Genomic DNA, 16,581 nt, shown 5'->3' on the forward strand with positions numbered 1-16,581 from the left:
TTGTTTTTCTTAACCTCTGAGGATAGGACAAAAAGCAATGGGCTTAAATTGCAACAAGGGAGGTTTAGGTTGGACTTTATGAAAAACTTCCTAACTGTCAGGGTGGTTAAATACTGTAATAAATTGCCTAGGAAGGTTGTGGAATCTTCAACATTGGATATTTTTAAGAGCAGGTTAGACAAATACCTGTCAGGAATGGTCTAGATAATACTTAGTCCTGCCATGAGTGCAGGGGACTGGACTAGATGACCTATGGAGGGCCCTTCCAGTCCTATCATTCTATGATTCTATGATTAGTTTGTACAGTAGTTCTAATCTAATATTTTGTGGGCTTAATGAATGGAAAATTAGGGATGTGTCACCCTCTACTTCTATCCATTTTATATCAGAAGAATACAGTCTGAGATCTTGCTTTAAATATTTCTTCTGTAATGCATACAAGCTAATATGTAGAAGTGAGCTTCAGAAATGATAATGTAACAGAAGTTTTGTCAACCATTTTGTCCCCTCAAAGAAAAATATTTCTTGTTTATTGTTTTTCATGATTTATCAACACTGGTAGAGACAGAGGGATGTTCCTGTCCTCTCTCCATTAAGCAGGTGATGACCAATAAGGACACAAGAATTTTAGTGCTCATTTCTTCCCTTCTGAGCTCCATTGTCCAGTGTCCCTCTCTTCAGAGAGAGGCTCCACTAGGATGGAAGAAGGGATGGGCTCCTTGCTTCCATCTGGATGGTCTCATCACTGCAGCTCTTTCCTCCCTTTCTTATCTGAAAAGGAGGCTGAGAGAGAGGCTTTACAGGAGGCACCTGAAGCATGGCAGGAGCACCTAGTTTGACCCGATGCCTGCTCACACCAGCAGCTGCCTACAGCGAGAGAGAGGGAACCTGGAATAGTGGGGAGCTGGAGTTCTCAACATACAGGGCCCGTAGCCTAGGGCTGAAGAGGATTGTCACAGCCAGGCTACAGCCTGCAGTACCTAGTCTGCTGCGGCCTTTCTTCCTGCTTTTTTATTCTGAAGACTGAAGGCCTCAAAATATCACTTCACCCCTGCTGTCTTCCTTGGAAGCAACTGGAACTAGGCCTGCATGAGTCTAAGAAGGGAAGGAGCGGGACATGAAAATTCCTGTTTTATGATTGGTCACCACCTACGCAAAGAATAGAGAACGGGAACACACCCCCACCCACCTCCAGTCGTATAGTGGTACCATAGGAAATATAATACATATATGTTACCTTTAATAGTCTTTATCCAGAAATATTCTTATGCCATATCATTAAATAAAATGTGCCAGTACTTTTTCTTGTAATGCCTTTAATCTTCACACATTAATACATCCTACTAGTTAACTAACTAATACATTCACATGTTCTTAATATTAAAATTTGTCATGTTCAGCATACAAGCCTATGAGTGGATTCACTCAATATGCCAAAATTCTGAATCGTAATTCAGTTACAGTTCAGGATCTGAAATCTTAAGTATTTTATTAAGAAACTAAAAAGCAAGCCCCGGTGGTCTCATTTTATATGGAAATGGTCACCAGCAGAAAACTTATCCATGTGTTTGGGCCCAGTCCTGACTCTTCCATTGATTTCACTGGAGCTACCCTTGATTTGCACTGGTATAATAGAGATCAGAATTAAGCTCTTAAATTGCCAAATTATATTAACAACTCATACAGAATCCAGCTTAATGAGAAACTGCCAATTGTGGCTATCAGATGGACTTTCAGCGATTTGGTAAGTAAGTATGAAAATTGATTATCAAATCAGATTGCATCTTTTTAAATACAACATTTAAAACAGAATAAACTCCCTACATTTGCCTTCCTGGTTTACTTTGGCTTGTACATACTTTAAACTTACGTTGGTTGAAGGATCATATTCAGAGAATAAGCTGCACTCATACACTAATTTAGATTCAAGAATTTTAGTCTGTGTGTGAAAAATGAAAGCAATGGCAACTAGTATGGAAATTTTGCCTCAGTATAATCATGTTAGGTATTCTTATTCATGCAAAAAGCTTAAAAATAGGTTATGAAAATCAGTGTAGTGATTCAAGCAAAATATGAAAAAGAGCATTACCATTATTATCTGTGCAAGATGGAGCTCCACAGGGAATCTGGAATACTGCCTCGACAGTACCAGTCACTGGGCTTTTATATGTTTTATGTTTTACACAAATCTAATCACTCTAACATAATATAGAGAACATATTTTAAATTAGTATTCAAGTGTGTTTGTGGAAAATGTATAGCCAAAAATGTAGGAAAATGTTTTTCTTCATTTTTTAAAAATTTGGCTTCCAGCTGTACCCTTTCAGACTGAGAACTTCGGGGCCATTTGGACCCTACAGGTTGAATATGGCACTGCCTAGAATGCCAAATTGAGGGCAGAAGAGAGAAACGAGCAAAAATATACAGAACAGAATTCCTCCCCAACCATATTTGGATTTAATCTCCCTCCTAATTCCTGCATCCATAACACTCACTCAGTGTGGTACTCTGTACCCTTCTAGTGGTGGCTGGACTACAGATAGATGTTGATTTGTTTGTTACTCAAGCAGTACTGGTTCATGTATTAAGATCCAGAGGTCCCACATTCAATCCCTGCTGCTGCTGACCCACCCAGGTGTGCAGCATAAGACACCCTCCTTCTCCCTTCTGCCAGCTGGTGGGTCCAACTCCTAATTTCCTCTCAACTCCAAAACCCTCTTGCTACCTTTCATCCTCATTCCCACTGCCACCAACTTAATTCCTCCCCATTCTCAGCAGAGCCTAATCACACTCCTAAACATCCATTACAGTTTCAGCAAATTCCTGTATCTGATCAGTCCCCTATTATAGCTATTGAATGGATTTCTCCCCCCCCCTTGAAATATAGGTGTGCATTCTAAATGTAGAAGGTTTAAGAGAGCCTCTCACTCCATAGCTGTACTAACTGTGCCACAAGTTTTTGGCTTGTTCTTCTGTGAACAAAATACTCTCTTTGTATCCTTTGTTCCTTCCACCGCAAAATATCAGGTTAAGCCACAGACCCGGGAAGCTGTTGAAGGTACTAATGTGCCCTGCAGGAACAGAAAACAAAAATGTGTTCAAAGACAAAATCCAGGGCCTGAACCAAAATGGCACCTATTATCTGCAATTCCCACTGATTTAATGGGACTCACAGGTGCTCAGCACATTTCAGGACCAAACTCAAAATGAGCAAGGAAATTGACATTTCTATTCCAGTAGAAATAAACAATAAAATAAATTAAATGGAATAGAACAGAAATGAATGGGGAGTGCACATATTCAAAGTTGAAAGAACTTAAGATATTGGGCCTATTCACTTCTTGGTCAGAAGGCCTCAAAAGGAACACCTAGGTGCTGCAGATATTAAGAGACTATTCCATACTCTAAAAGTTATTTTTAAGAGAAATTCACAACACAGAGGAAGAGTTTTTCCAAAATACTCTATGCAAGAGAAAACTGGCACATAAATAATAATGAAAATTGAGACCCAGGCCCCAAGAGAAAACACCACTTATCACTGTGTTTCTTATTCTTTCATCATTAGCTTTCAAAGAGGATAGGTACGGTACAGAGGACTGGAGAAAGGTGAATATAATACCTATCTTTTAAAAAGGGGAACAAAGAGTACCTGGAGAATTATACACCAGTCAGCCTAACTCCGATACCTAGAAAGATACTGGAACATATTGTTAAACTAATAGTAATAACCAAGAGAATAATAGGGTTATAAGTAATAGTCAACATGCCAAACCAACCTAATTTCCTTCTTTGACAAGGTTACTGGCCTAGTGACTAGGGAAGATGTAGACACGATATACTTGGATTTTAGTAAAGCTTTTGACAGTCTCAAATGACATTCTCATAAGCAAATGAGAAAAATGTGGTCTAGATGAAATTAGTATAAGGTGGATGCAAAACTGGTTGAAAGATCATACTCAATGAGTAATTATCAATAGTTTGCTATCACCTAATTTGCTTATCTAGTGGAGTCCCATAGGGGTTTTTTCTGGGTGCAAAACTATCCAATATTTTCATTAATTACTTGGATAATGGAGTGAAGAGTAAGTTTATAACATTTGCCATGACACCAAGCTGAAAGGGGCTGCTAGCACTTTGGAGAACAGGCTAAGAATTCAAAATTATATTGACAAATTGGAAAATTGGTCTGAAATCAGCAAGATGAAATTCAATAAAAACAAGTGCAAAGTATTGCACTTAGGAAGAAAAATCAAAGGCACAACTGCAAAATGGAGACTAACTGACTAGGTAGGAATACAGCTTGAAAAGGATTATAGTGGATCACAAATTGCTGACTTATATTTAACATGATGCAGCTGCGAAAAAGGCTAATATTCTGGGGGTGTATTAACAATTAACCATTGTTAATTGTCCCACTCTCCTTAGCACTGGTGAAGCCTCAGGTGGAGTACCGTGTCCAGTTCTGAGCACCACACTAAGAAAAATGTGAAAAAATTGGAAAGAGTCCAAAGGAGAGCAGCAAAAATGATCAAAGGTTTAGAAAACCTGACCTATGTTTTTTAAAAAAACAACAACTAGGCATGTTTAGTCTGGAGAAAAGAAGAATGAGGGGGACCTGATAGTTTTCATGTTAAGGACTGTTATAAAGAGAATTGTGATCAGTGGTTCTCCATGTCCACTGAAGGTAGGATAAAAATATTGGGGTTAATCTGCAGCAAGGGAGACTTAGGTTAGATACTTGGAAAAACTTGGTAACTATAAGAGTAGTAAAACTCTGGAATAGGTTTCCATGCAAGGCTGTGGAATCCCTGTCATAAGAACAGGTTGGACAAACACCTGTCAAGGATGGTCTCAGTATACTTCATCCTGCATCTATTCAGGGGACTGGATTAGATGACCTTTCGAGGTCCCTTCCAGCTGTACATTTCTATGATTTTATAAAATGTACTATGAGCTCAGTATATAGTAGGTGGTATTAAATTTGTGAAATAAGAAACAGAAATCTGAGTGGTACATAGAGATACAATGTGTGACACTGGCAGACCAGGTACCAGTTCATGTCAAGGCCTCAGGCCTCACTAAACACTGACAAATGCATAGCTGAAAACAAGTCTGGCTTACCTATGTGTTAGTATAGTTAAAATAGATATTTGGGTTATAAGAATGTTTTTACTGTTTACACTTTATGGAATGCTTGTAGAATGCTGCTTGTATTAATTCTACCTATAATATCTGAATACCGTAAGGTAATGTTTAAATGTTTGCTCTGTAAATATAAAAATGTTTGCTAAGACTGTAAATCCCCCAGTCAGGGGAGAAGCATTAACAAGTGTGAAATACGAGTTCACCACAACAGGTCTTATCTCCTCCCCAACACGAGAAGGTCGACAGATACCTGATAAGCTATTGTGGACAAAAGACTTTGTTGATTGCTTCCCCCCACAGCCCTGAAGAGGATACATTCCCAAGTCATCCTCCCATCACAACTAGAACGCTTGAACAGAAGGGAATAAAAATTCCTGTTAAGGAGAATTTATTATTCCTATGTTGCTTGAACTTTAAGGGGCAAGGATTTCTAAGCATAAGTAAGGAGTCTCCAGCAGTTTTGCATGGGTTAGCCCTAAAGGATATAGAGTTGCTTACTATAGAAATTTCTATTCCCTTTTTGAAGCCTGACTGGAACTCCTTTGTGCGTGTATATGCTTACCTGCTTTAACCTTGTAAATAATTCTTTTTCCAAATTGACTAACCTTTAGTTAGTCTGTTACACAGTTGGCTATGAGCATTATCTTTGGTTTGAGATCTGAATATAATTGACCAAGGGTAAGAGATTGGTCTTTTGGGACTGGAAGTAACCTGAATATTGTTCTGATTTTAGGTGTAAAGCAACCATCTCTGACAAAGTCCGGCTTACCTGGGTGGCAAGGTAGACTGGAATGCGCCAGGGAACTGCCTGTGGCTCACTATTAAGGCTGTTGCAGTGCTATAGAAGTTCACACTGTTACTGACTTGGTGAAATCTAAGTATAGAACACACAAGGAGTTTGGGGTTTGTGCCCTGCCTCTTGACAGTCTCAAGGTTGGCACTCGCAGTTATGAGCCATTCCAGGCAGTGTGACACAATGTGAAATATTTTTGTACCTACCATCAAAAGGTTTGTCCCCATCTAAAGTATTGCAGGCTGAGCAACCGTGAGCTTCTGGAACTTCTGACACTGGACTAGAAAAACAGGAGTCTGAGCTGCAATTCAGTTCTCACTCTAGCAGCTGACGTAAAAAAGGACTGAAAGAAAAATCTAGTTGTTTGAGCAAGGTGGTCTACTCTAGTAGCCTGCGCTTCCATGAGATTTTCATTTGAAGAGAGAGGTTCTGAGATGGTTAAGGTCCCTTTTTTGTACAATGCATACATTTGAGAGAAGGAACATCAGTCCTTCTGTATACCCAAGAGACAAAATAACTGCATGTCCTGAGCCTCCTATTTTAGGATGGTGTCAGGAACTGAGTCCAGGACTGCCAGCTACCAGTGTACTTCATAGGCTAGAATTCTCAGCTCTCCAGGTATTCCTCCCCAGCTAGGTCAGTGAGTTCTGGACTTATTTCCTGAGCTACAATCAGTTTTTACCCTTGTCAAATTCCAGAGTGAGGCATGTCAGATCCAATGCTTCTTTAAGGTAAAGATATGGTGTGGGAGAGGGAGCAGAGCTATAGTAACAGGATTTCAACAGGACTGAGTTCATTGTTCATTTGTCTTAATTACAGTAGTTTCACAACACTTCAGCATGTCAATGACCAGAGCATACTAAGAAGAAGGGAATGGAACCTATATTTTTGCAGGAAATGCCCCAGAGGACTTCCTATTGGTAAAGCCAGGAGAATCTGGTTAATCAGGAATAGGAGAGACTATATTAAAGATCAGCTCCAAAGTTTTCTCTGAGTTTTTCAGGATACCATTGAAGATATAGAGAGTAGACTATGAGTGCATTATCCCTGGAGTAGAAGACACTGCTCATGTGCATGGGGGAGCTGCACTGTTCCTGTGGAGGACTCATTTAAATTAACTGTATGTTGCATCAAACATTTAAGTGTTACATAAATGCTAAAGAAAGAGTTACAGAAGTATTTTTGGCCTCAAAACATTTACTGGACATTAATGCTGATGTGGGCTTTTAAGTCTCTGTAGTGGTTTCCAGGCCTCCATGCTTACCCATCAAAACCAACATCCTTTTCAAGTCAATAAAGATGGAGTAAACCCTTGTCACTTTGTGTTTAGAAAACATCAGTTTTAGTTACCATGGCAGCAGATCTTATAGCAGGCTGGACCTATGACTTCCTGTCAGCATCTGTATAAGTAGTGACGGCTAGAGTAGGAGCTTGGAGAACCAACAGGCTGTGTATGTAGTCAGCAGATATGTGGTGTCTAAGACTCTTCTAATTGGAATTCCCTTTGCTGAAACACAGACTCCTACCAAAGTTTTGCACAAGTTATTTACAAAGTAGTCAGTAAACAAAATTTGTCTGCCCCAGGATCAACTGTAGAGAGACAAGATGAATGAGATAATGTCTTTTACTGGACCAACCTCTGTTGGTGAGAGAAACAAACTTTCAAGCCACACGGAGCTCTTCTTCAGGTCTGGGAAAGGTGCTCCCAGCATCACAGCAAAATACAAGGTGGAAATGTTTAGCATAAGTAGTTAGCACATATTGTAAGGGACCATTCAAGGCAGAGTGGCCTTTGACACCTCTGCAATCTTAGGACAAAAAGATGGGGTTAGTGGGTTACAGATTGTTTTAGTAAGCCATAAATTGAGTGTCTCTGTTCCGTCCATGATTTTCAGTGTCTAGCAGAGTAATGAATTTAAGCTCCAGCGTTGTCTCTTGAAAGTGTTTGCAGGTTTCCTTTGAGGATGAAGACTGTATATGTGATAGTCAGATATAGAGTGATTGCTCTGTGAAAAATGTTCACCCACAGGTGATATAGGGTTTTTGTCTTTTATCATTTTCTGGAGTGAGTTCATATGAGAATGTAATGATTGTTTTGTTTCACCCACATAATTGTTATTGGGACGCACTGGATGAGGTATACTACTAGTTTTGATAGGTATGTGCAGGGCTGGCTCTAGGTTTTTTGCTACCCCAAGCAAAAAAATGTTTGGCTGTCTCCCCACCCTAGCCCTGGTCTACCCCCCACAGCCCTCTGCTGCCCCAGCCCTGGGCTCTCCACCCCTCCACCTGCACCCCCTGCTGCCCCAACTCTGGGCTTCCCCCTTCCCCCCCCACCAGCGCCCCCCCACCCCCTGCCACCCCAGCCCTGGGCTCTCCCCCGCCAACTGCACCCTCCTTCTGCCCCAGCCCTGGGTCACTGGTAAGTCGCTCCCAGGGCGGGTCATTCAGCAGGAATTTTAGATGTACACAGACAGGATTGGTTCCCATATGGTTACAGAACTCTAATAAAGTGGAACAATTTTCAGCTTGTGTGATTGGAGGATATCTGGATGCATATTATAAGACTGTTCTCCATAAATGAGGAAAAGTTGAGGTGTCTTTATTATTCTTTTGTTCCACTCTTTCTTTCTATGGGGAATTTGCCAATGCAATATCACTGTCTTCCTTTTAAACAAATAAAACTAAATAATAATAATAATAAATGGCAATGGCTGTTGAAAATAGCAATTCCAGTCCTAATAACCACTGGGAAGCATTTCTTGCTCAATTTTATCCTACTTTTTCTACAGCAAGTTACAGTGGATCAGTATATTTGATTTGGGAGAAATGAAGTAACAGCTGCCCAAATTGAGCTTCAGCACTCCTGAATTTTGAGGTGTTCAAATCTGGAAGGCAGGTGCTAGACTCCCTTTCTGAATATTAGCTAAATCTGGAAAGGAAAAGTCTATTTCTGCTTCCATGGCTCAGAAGTGGAAATCCTCCTACGTGCCTGGTACTGTATCTAAATTTGCCCAGGTCCAGAGCCTCCCCTCCCTTACTTTTCATTTTAAATTCTAGTGGGATCCACGTACCTCCCTTGCTAGGCTTCAGATAGAGAGGGGCACTGTCCATTTAGTCCACCCAATTCTTTCTTTGGGGGCTGCAAGGTGAGGTCACACCAGTATCTCTAATCCAGGCTGGAAAATGTAGTTCTTTCCCTGCTCCAGGGCTGGCTCTATAGGCAGGGAGCTAACCAAGGAACTACAGTTCCCAGGGCCCCCTGTTGGTTCTCAGCTCCCATGCGGGCTCCCTGCCGGCTGCCGCCCCTGCAAATGGGCTGCCCCAAGCACCTGCTTGCTTTGCTGGTGCCTAGAGCCGCCCTGAGTATGTGTAGCATCCATGGATCTTGAAAGGTGTGTTGTGGGGTGTGTTGATCATTGTAGCAGTGGAGATATGTCTGCAGGTTTTGCATCTGTTGTTCTGGCAGGGTCTGGTGCCTCTCTGAGTTGGTATGCCCTAGTCTATGGGGAGCTTGCTTCTGATGATGATCTTGGAGAGGTTGAGGCATTATTTGAAGACCAGAAGTGTGGGTTCAGGAAGGATTTCTTTCAGGATGTGGTCCCCGTTGAGTATGGGTTATATATCCTGGACTTTCTCCTCAGAAATACGTTTCAGAGCATATTCTGTGGTTTCTGAGTGCCTGGCTGTAGATAACAGATTTCTTGGTGTGTTTTGGGTGGTTACAGTACCGATGAAAGTCAGTGTGGTGATCCAAGGGTTTCTTGTCTGTGGATCTCTGTAGTGTTCCATTGTTGAAGCTGACTGTGGTATCCAGGAAGTTGATGCTAGTGTGGAAGTATTCCAGAGAAAGTTTAATGGATGGGTGGTGGTTGTTGAAGTTGTGGTGGAAATCTATGAGGGAGTTTAAGCCATCTGTCCAGAGGATGAATATATCATCACTGTATCTCAGGTATATCATTGGTTTTATGGTGCATTTGTCCAGAAATTCTTCTTTAAAGGTGGTCCATGAAGAGGGTGGCTATTCCCATGGTTTGGACAAAGTGTTTGTTGTTGAATGTAAAATAGTCATGGGTGAGGATGAAATGGATGAGTTTGGCTATGTGTTTGGAGTGGATATCTGAGGGTTGTCCATTGTCTTTCTATGCCATCATTGTTAGGGATATTGATGTATAAAGGGTAAATCTTTCAGAACAGAAAAACAGCCTGTTTATCTGGGTCTACCTTTCACAAACAGCAGAGAAATTACAGAAATATTAGGTTAGGATAGAGACATTTTTTTCCAGGACTAAATATGGACAGGTTTTTAGAGTTCCAGAAATGAAGTAAAGATAAATCTTTGCACTGGGAAGGAAGAACTAGATTAATGACAATTCTTACCCAAGCAAGTGGTGAGACATGGGGGCATGTTCTTCCATGAGTGAGAAATAATCCCTAATGTGATGGAGACACAAGTCTAGTGTGTCTGTTAGCATTGGTGAGGGTTGTGTTTATTCAGTCTGTCTCCAGTATCCAATAATATAAAAAAACAGAGTATACCTTGCTTTTGTGCAGATTTGCCCAGCTCTAGGAATCAATCTGATACAGGTGATTGAATAGTTGAAGGAACAGTTGATAATGTTATTTAGCCCTTCTGGTAATCGTGGAAGGCTTCATAAGAACATTGCATCCTCATCCTGTGGGACAAGTGCATTCAGGCTCAGCAATTTTAACTGGTTTATAGGCATGATGGTATACAAACTGAAAAAAATCCAAGCTATACAGAACTCAGTAGGCTGATTACAAGTCAGTTTCCCATTTGGAGAAAAAATTGGTAGTGTGGGGTCTGGGTATATTTTAGTGTAATGTGTCTATTTACAAAATGTACAGAGCTCCTGTTTCCTTGAACAGAGGGGTAACAGACTGCTTACAGGCAACTCCCTTTTACACAGATTGAACCTAGAGAGTCCCATGGCCTGTCACCAAAAAGCAGCTCTCTTAGGTGTCTACCTCTCTTGGACTCTCATTCAACTCTAACTGCTAAAACATGTGATTCCTTGTTTCTGCCTCCACCCTAGACCAAGCTGCTTACCCAAAACTGCATGGTCTGGAAAGGTGGCCTGGCCATTAACCCTCATTTTGTGCAGCTGGTCTACAACACGTGCTGATATACTCTGTTTCTTAAGGGCAGTTCAGTTAAGAGCAAGTTTTTTGTGTTCTTTTGGGAATTCAGGTTAGCCTTCCCTTTGAATCGCTGCATGAGGCCTCCTTGTTCCATTTGTCTCTCAAGGTTGTTTATCTGAGAGTAATCTGTTCAGCGCTCACTCAGCAAGTTACAAATTCTGTCTATTTCTGGACACTTACTGCAGTTCCACTGGGACAAAGTTGGGCCGAGGACTCTACCCTCCTTGATTCCCAGAGTGAACTCTGATTTTTCATGTAGTCAGGAAATTATGCTCCCTTCCTTTTGTCCATTCACTATGATGATAAGGGGAAAAAAAGTGGATGTGCTAATTAAAAGGATAGCTGACAAACCTTCTGTTTTTTTTTTCTTCAAAAAAACCCAAACCAAAAAAACCCCACCATCATTCTGAGGTGTATTAGCACGAATGTTGTAAGCAAGACACAAGACGTAATTGTTCTGTTCTATGCTGTGCTGATTAGGCCTCTACTGGAGTATTGTGTCCAGTTCTTAGTGCCACATTTCAGGAAAGATTTGGACAAATTGGAGAAAGGCCAGAGAAGAGCAACAAAAATGATGAAAGGTCTAGAAAACATGACCTATGAGGGAAGATTGAAAAAATTGGGTTTTTGTTTTGTCTGGAGAAAAAAGACTGAGGGTGGACATGGACTAGAAGATCTCTCGAGGTCCCTTTCAGTCCCACAATTCTATGGCCTGGTCTACACTAGGCGTTTATGTCGAAGTTAGCGCCGTTACATCGAATTAACCCTGCACCCGTCCACACCGCGAAGGTATTTAGTTCGACATAGAGGTCTCTTTAATTCGACTTCTGTACTCCTCCCCGACGAGGGGAGTAGCGCTAAATTCGACATGGCCATGTCGAATTAGGCTAGGTGTGGATGGAAATCGACGTTAATAGCTCCGGGAGCTATCCCACAGTGCACCACTCTGTTGACGCTCTGGACAGCAGTACGAGCTCGGATGCTCTGACCAGCCACACAGGAAAAGCCCCGGGAAAATTTGAATTTGAATTCCTTTTCCTGTCTGGCCAGTTTGAATCTCATTTCCTGTCTGGACATCGTGGCGAGCTCAGCAGCACTGGCAACGATGCAGAGCTCTCCAGCACTGATGGCAGTGCAAGCTCAGAATAGAAAGAGGGCCCCAGCATGGACTGATCGGGAAGTCTTGGATCTCATCGCTGTGTGGGGCGATGAGTCCGTGCTTTCCGAGCTGCGATCCAAAAGACGGAATGCAAAGATCTATGAGAAGATCTCTAAAGACATGGCAGAGAGAGGATACAGCCGGGATGTAACGCAGTGCCGCGTGAAAATCAAGGAGCTGAGGCAAGGCTACCAGAAGACCAAAGAGGCAAACGGACGCTCCGGATCCCATCCCCAGACATCCCGTTTCTACGAGGCACTGCATTCCATCCTCGGTGCGGCCGCCACCACTACCCCACCACTGACTGTGGACTCTGAGGATGGGATAGTGTCCACGGCCGGATCCTCGGACATGTTAGCGGACGGGGAAGATGAGGAAGGAGATGAGGAGGACGAGGCAGTCGACAGCGCTCACAACGCTGATTTCCCCGACAGCCAGGATCTCTTCATCACCCTTACAGAGATCCCCTACCAACCCTCCCCAGCCGTTACCCCGGACACAGAATCTGGTGAAGGATCATCCAGTAAGTGTTGTAAACATCTAAACATTTATTTGTAACAGAACATGATTATTAACAATGTAAAAAATGGGTTTCTCATGATTACTTTGAATAACTTAACGGTTCAGTCATGGGCAGTGCAAGTATTTCAAAAAAATCTAGCAATGTCCGGTTTTGCATGATTGTCCTGCCCAAGCCGCTCTACTGTGTAGTCCCTGCTACTGCAGCTACAGTAAGATGCGGTCTATATGTCCGGGGATGGAGCAGAAATCCTCCTGGGACATCTCAAGGAAGCTCTCCTGCATGTAATTTGAAATCCGCTGCATTAGGTTCTTGGGGAGAGCGGCCTTATTGGGTCCTCCGTAGTAGGACACGTTGCCGCGCCACGAGACTAGCAAGTACTCCGGAATCATTGCTTGGCACAGCATGGCGGCATACGGCCCTGGTCTTTGGAGGCTTTCCCGGAGCATTCTCTGTCTGTCGCTCTCAGAGATCCTCATGAGGGTGATGTCGCTCATGAAGACCTGCTTTGAATGAGGTAGGGGAATGTTATTAGTGTTGGCTGGTTTGCAGCCACGCGGTGGAGGCGGGAAAGGGTCAGCCGAAAGGGATCGTTCCCGGGGACAGCCGCGAGGGTGTGGGACAGGAGCAAACTTCCTGCTTGCCGGATTGCTGGCAGCAGGGACCGACATTGATTTCAATGTGAAATGAGGCCATTGCTAATATTAAAGTTTTAAGCTGCCACGAATCTACGGCTTACCATGTCTGCCTGCAACAGAAATTCCGTTGTCCTGACAGGGTTCTCAAAAGTGCTCTGCAAAACCACAGACAGTGAATGCGAAGGCCGAGAATTCGACCTTGTGCTGAGTGCGCATGTGATAGGTGCTGTGCATGGTCCTGTTCACAGAGAAAGACTATGTTCTTTGTTCACAACTACATTTATGTTTCTGAGGAATTCACTCCCTTTTTCCCATTCCCACAGCCCCATCTGCGACTGTCTCACAACCTAGCCTGTCATCACACTCCCAGAGGCTAGGGAGGATTAGGCATAAGAAGAAGAGGACACGGGAGGACATGTTCTCCGAGCTTATAGCCTGCTCCAGAGCACAGGCAGCACAGCAGACCCAGTGGCGGGAGAACTTGTCCCAAATGCACCAAGCCAACATGGATCGGGAGGAGAGGTGGCGTCAGGAAGACCAGCAGGCGACTCAAACCCTGCTTGGACTACTGAGGGAGCAAACGGACACGCTCCGGCGCCTTGTGGATGTTCTGCAGGAACGGAGGCAGGAGGACAGAGCCCCGCTGCAGTCCATCTCTAACCGCCCTCCCCCGCCACCAAGTCCCATACTCCCTTCACCCAAAGTGCACAGAAGGAGAGGCGGCAGAGTCCCTGCTAACTCTCACTGCACCCCTGCAGAGAGCTCGAGCAGCAGAAGGCTCTCAGTCCCCAAAGTTTGACAAGTTCTTTCCTTCCCGCCTGACACAAGCCCCCGTCCAAGTTTCACTTCCCAGTCCCCTGTGTAGTTGTTAATAAAAAATATGTTTCTGTTAACTACTGTTTCCATCATGTTCTTTTGGAGGAGGGGGGGAAAGGGGGTTGGTAATTGGACAGGACAGTCACCTTTGGCAGGGTACATAGTCGGGGGCAGGCACAGCAGCAGGGCACATACATAGTGCAGTGATGCAGTGACTACTTACCCTGGTTAGTCTGGGAGGTTCTTTTCATGTTATGTGGTGGGAGGTGGGTTGCTCTGTGACTTTGTGGCACGGGAGGGCAGTTAGAGATCTGAAGCGGCGGTCCTTAGGCAGGATCACAGAGCCACACAGCAGGGGATCTGTAAGCGTCCCCCCCCGCCACAAAGTCACATAGTACCCCCATACACACAGTCCCTATCAGGAGGGGTGACAGGCTCCGTTGAAAGAACCATCCCACCGCACCGGAGCCTGTCAGTCCTTCAGTTTAGAAGCTGCATTCGCGCGACTACACTACACCCGCTCCGCACCACAGTCTGCGTCCCAGTTTTAAAAAATTCCCGCGAAAACAGTATTACAGAAAACGGTGTGCTTTAACAAAGTAGAACTATTTTTATTTTGAAACGTGTGTTGGAAGTGGGGTGAAGGCTTCTCTGTACACAAAATTAGAAAGTCACAGGTTACCCTGCTCACTCAGGAACTTTGCTTTCAAAGCCTCCCGGATGCACAGCGCTTCCCGCTGGTCTCTTCTAATCGCCCGGCTGTCTGGCTGTGAGTAATCAGCAGCCAGGCTAATTTCCTCAACCTCCCACCCCGCCATAAAGGTCTCCCCCTTGCTCTCACAGAGATTGTGGAGCACACAGCAAGCTGCTATAACAATGGGGATATTGGTTTCGCTGAGATCACAGCGAGTCAGCAAGCTTCTCCATCTCCCCTTGAGACGTCCAAAAGCACACTCCACCACCATTCTGCACTTGCTCAGCCGGTAGTTGAAGAGTTCTTTTTCAGTGTCCAGGGCACCTGTATAGGGCTTCATGAGCCAGGGCATTAGCGGGTAGGCTGGGTCCCCGAGGATGACTATAGGCATCTGCACATCCCCAACAGTTATTTTGTGGTCCGGGAAGTAAATACCTTGCTGCAGCCGTCTAAACAGACCAGAGTTCCTGAAAACACGAGCGTCATGAACCTTGCCCGGCCATCCCACGTAGATGTTGGTAAAACGTCCCCTGTGGTCCACCAGTGCTTGCAGCACCATGGAAAAGTAGCCCTTTCTGTTAATGTACTGGCTGGCCTGGTGGTCCGGTGCCAGGATAGGGATGTGAGTTCCATCTATGGCCCCACCGCAGTTTGGGAATCCCATCGCTGCGAAGCCATCTATGATCGCCTCCACGTTTCCCAGGGTCACTACCTTTGGCAGCAGTACATCAACGATTGCCTTGGCTACTTGCATCACAACAACCCCCACGGTAGATTTGCCCACCCCAAACTGGCTCGCGACTGACCGGTAGCTGTCAGGCGTTGCAAGCTTCCAGAGGGCTATGGCCACTCGCTTATGGACAGTCAGGGCTGGTCGCATCCGGGTGTCATTGCGCTTCAGGGCAGGGGACAGCAACTCACAAAGTTCAAGGAAAGTTCCCTTCCGCATGCGGAAGTTTCGCAGCCACTGTGATTCATCCCAGACCTGCAGCACTATGCGGTCCCACCACTCAGTGCTTGTTTCCCGTGCCCAGAATCGCCGTTTCACAGCATCAACATGACCCATTGCCACCGTGATGTCCTCGGCGCTGGGTCCCCTGCTTTCTGAGAGGTCTGTGCTACTCTCACACTTCAGGCCATCACCGCGTTGACGTAGCCTCCTCGCCTGACTTTTCTGCATCTGCCTCAGGGCAACCTGTATGATAAGCTGCGAGGCGTTGAGAGCGGCCACAACTGCAGCGATGGTTGCAGCGGGCTCCATGCTCACAGTGCTGTGGCGTCCGCGCTGTCAATGACTTGAAAAGTGCGCGAAATGATTTCCCGCCGGCGCTTTCAGGGAGGGAGGGAGGGCGGGAGTGAGTGATGGATGGATGACGACAGTTACCCAAAAGCACCCTCGACACATTTTTTTACCCAGAAGGCATTGGTGGCTCGACCCAGAATTCCAATGGGCAGCGGGGACTGCGGGAACTGTGGGATAGCTGCCCACAGTGCACCGCTTCCAATGTCGACGCTTTCCCCGTTAGTGTGGACTCACAAAGTCGAATTACTGTCCTTAGTGTGGACACACACGTTCGACTTTGCAATATCGATTCCAAATATTCGATTTAAGTAAAATCGAACTACTCTCGTAGTGTAGACAAGGCCTAAGAT

The 16,581-nt window shown here is 44.4% G+C and overlaps 1 protein-coding gene across 1 annotated transcript in view; it reads left to right on the forward strand.

Moving 5' to 3' along the window:
* The window catches only part of PREX2 (phosphatidylinositol-3,4,5-trisphosphate dependent Rac exchange factor 2), a gene marked incomplete in the record, with an annotated part of 298,948 nt that overhangs the window by 51,924 nt on the left and 230,443 nt on the right, over positions 1-16,581 (forward strand).

This window comes from Trachemys scripta, chromosome 2 (assembly GCF_013100865.1).
Source record: "Trachemys scripta elegans isolate TJP31775 chromosome 2, CAS_Tse_1.0, whole genome shotgun sequence".
NCBI lineage: Eukaryota > Metazoa > Chordata > Testudines > Emydidae > Trachemys > Trachemys scripta.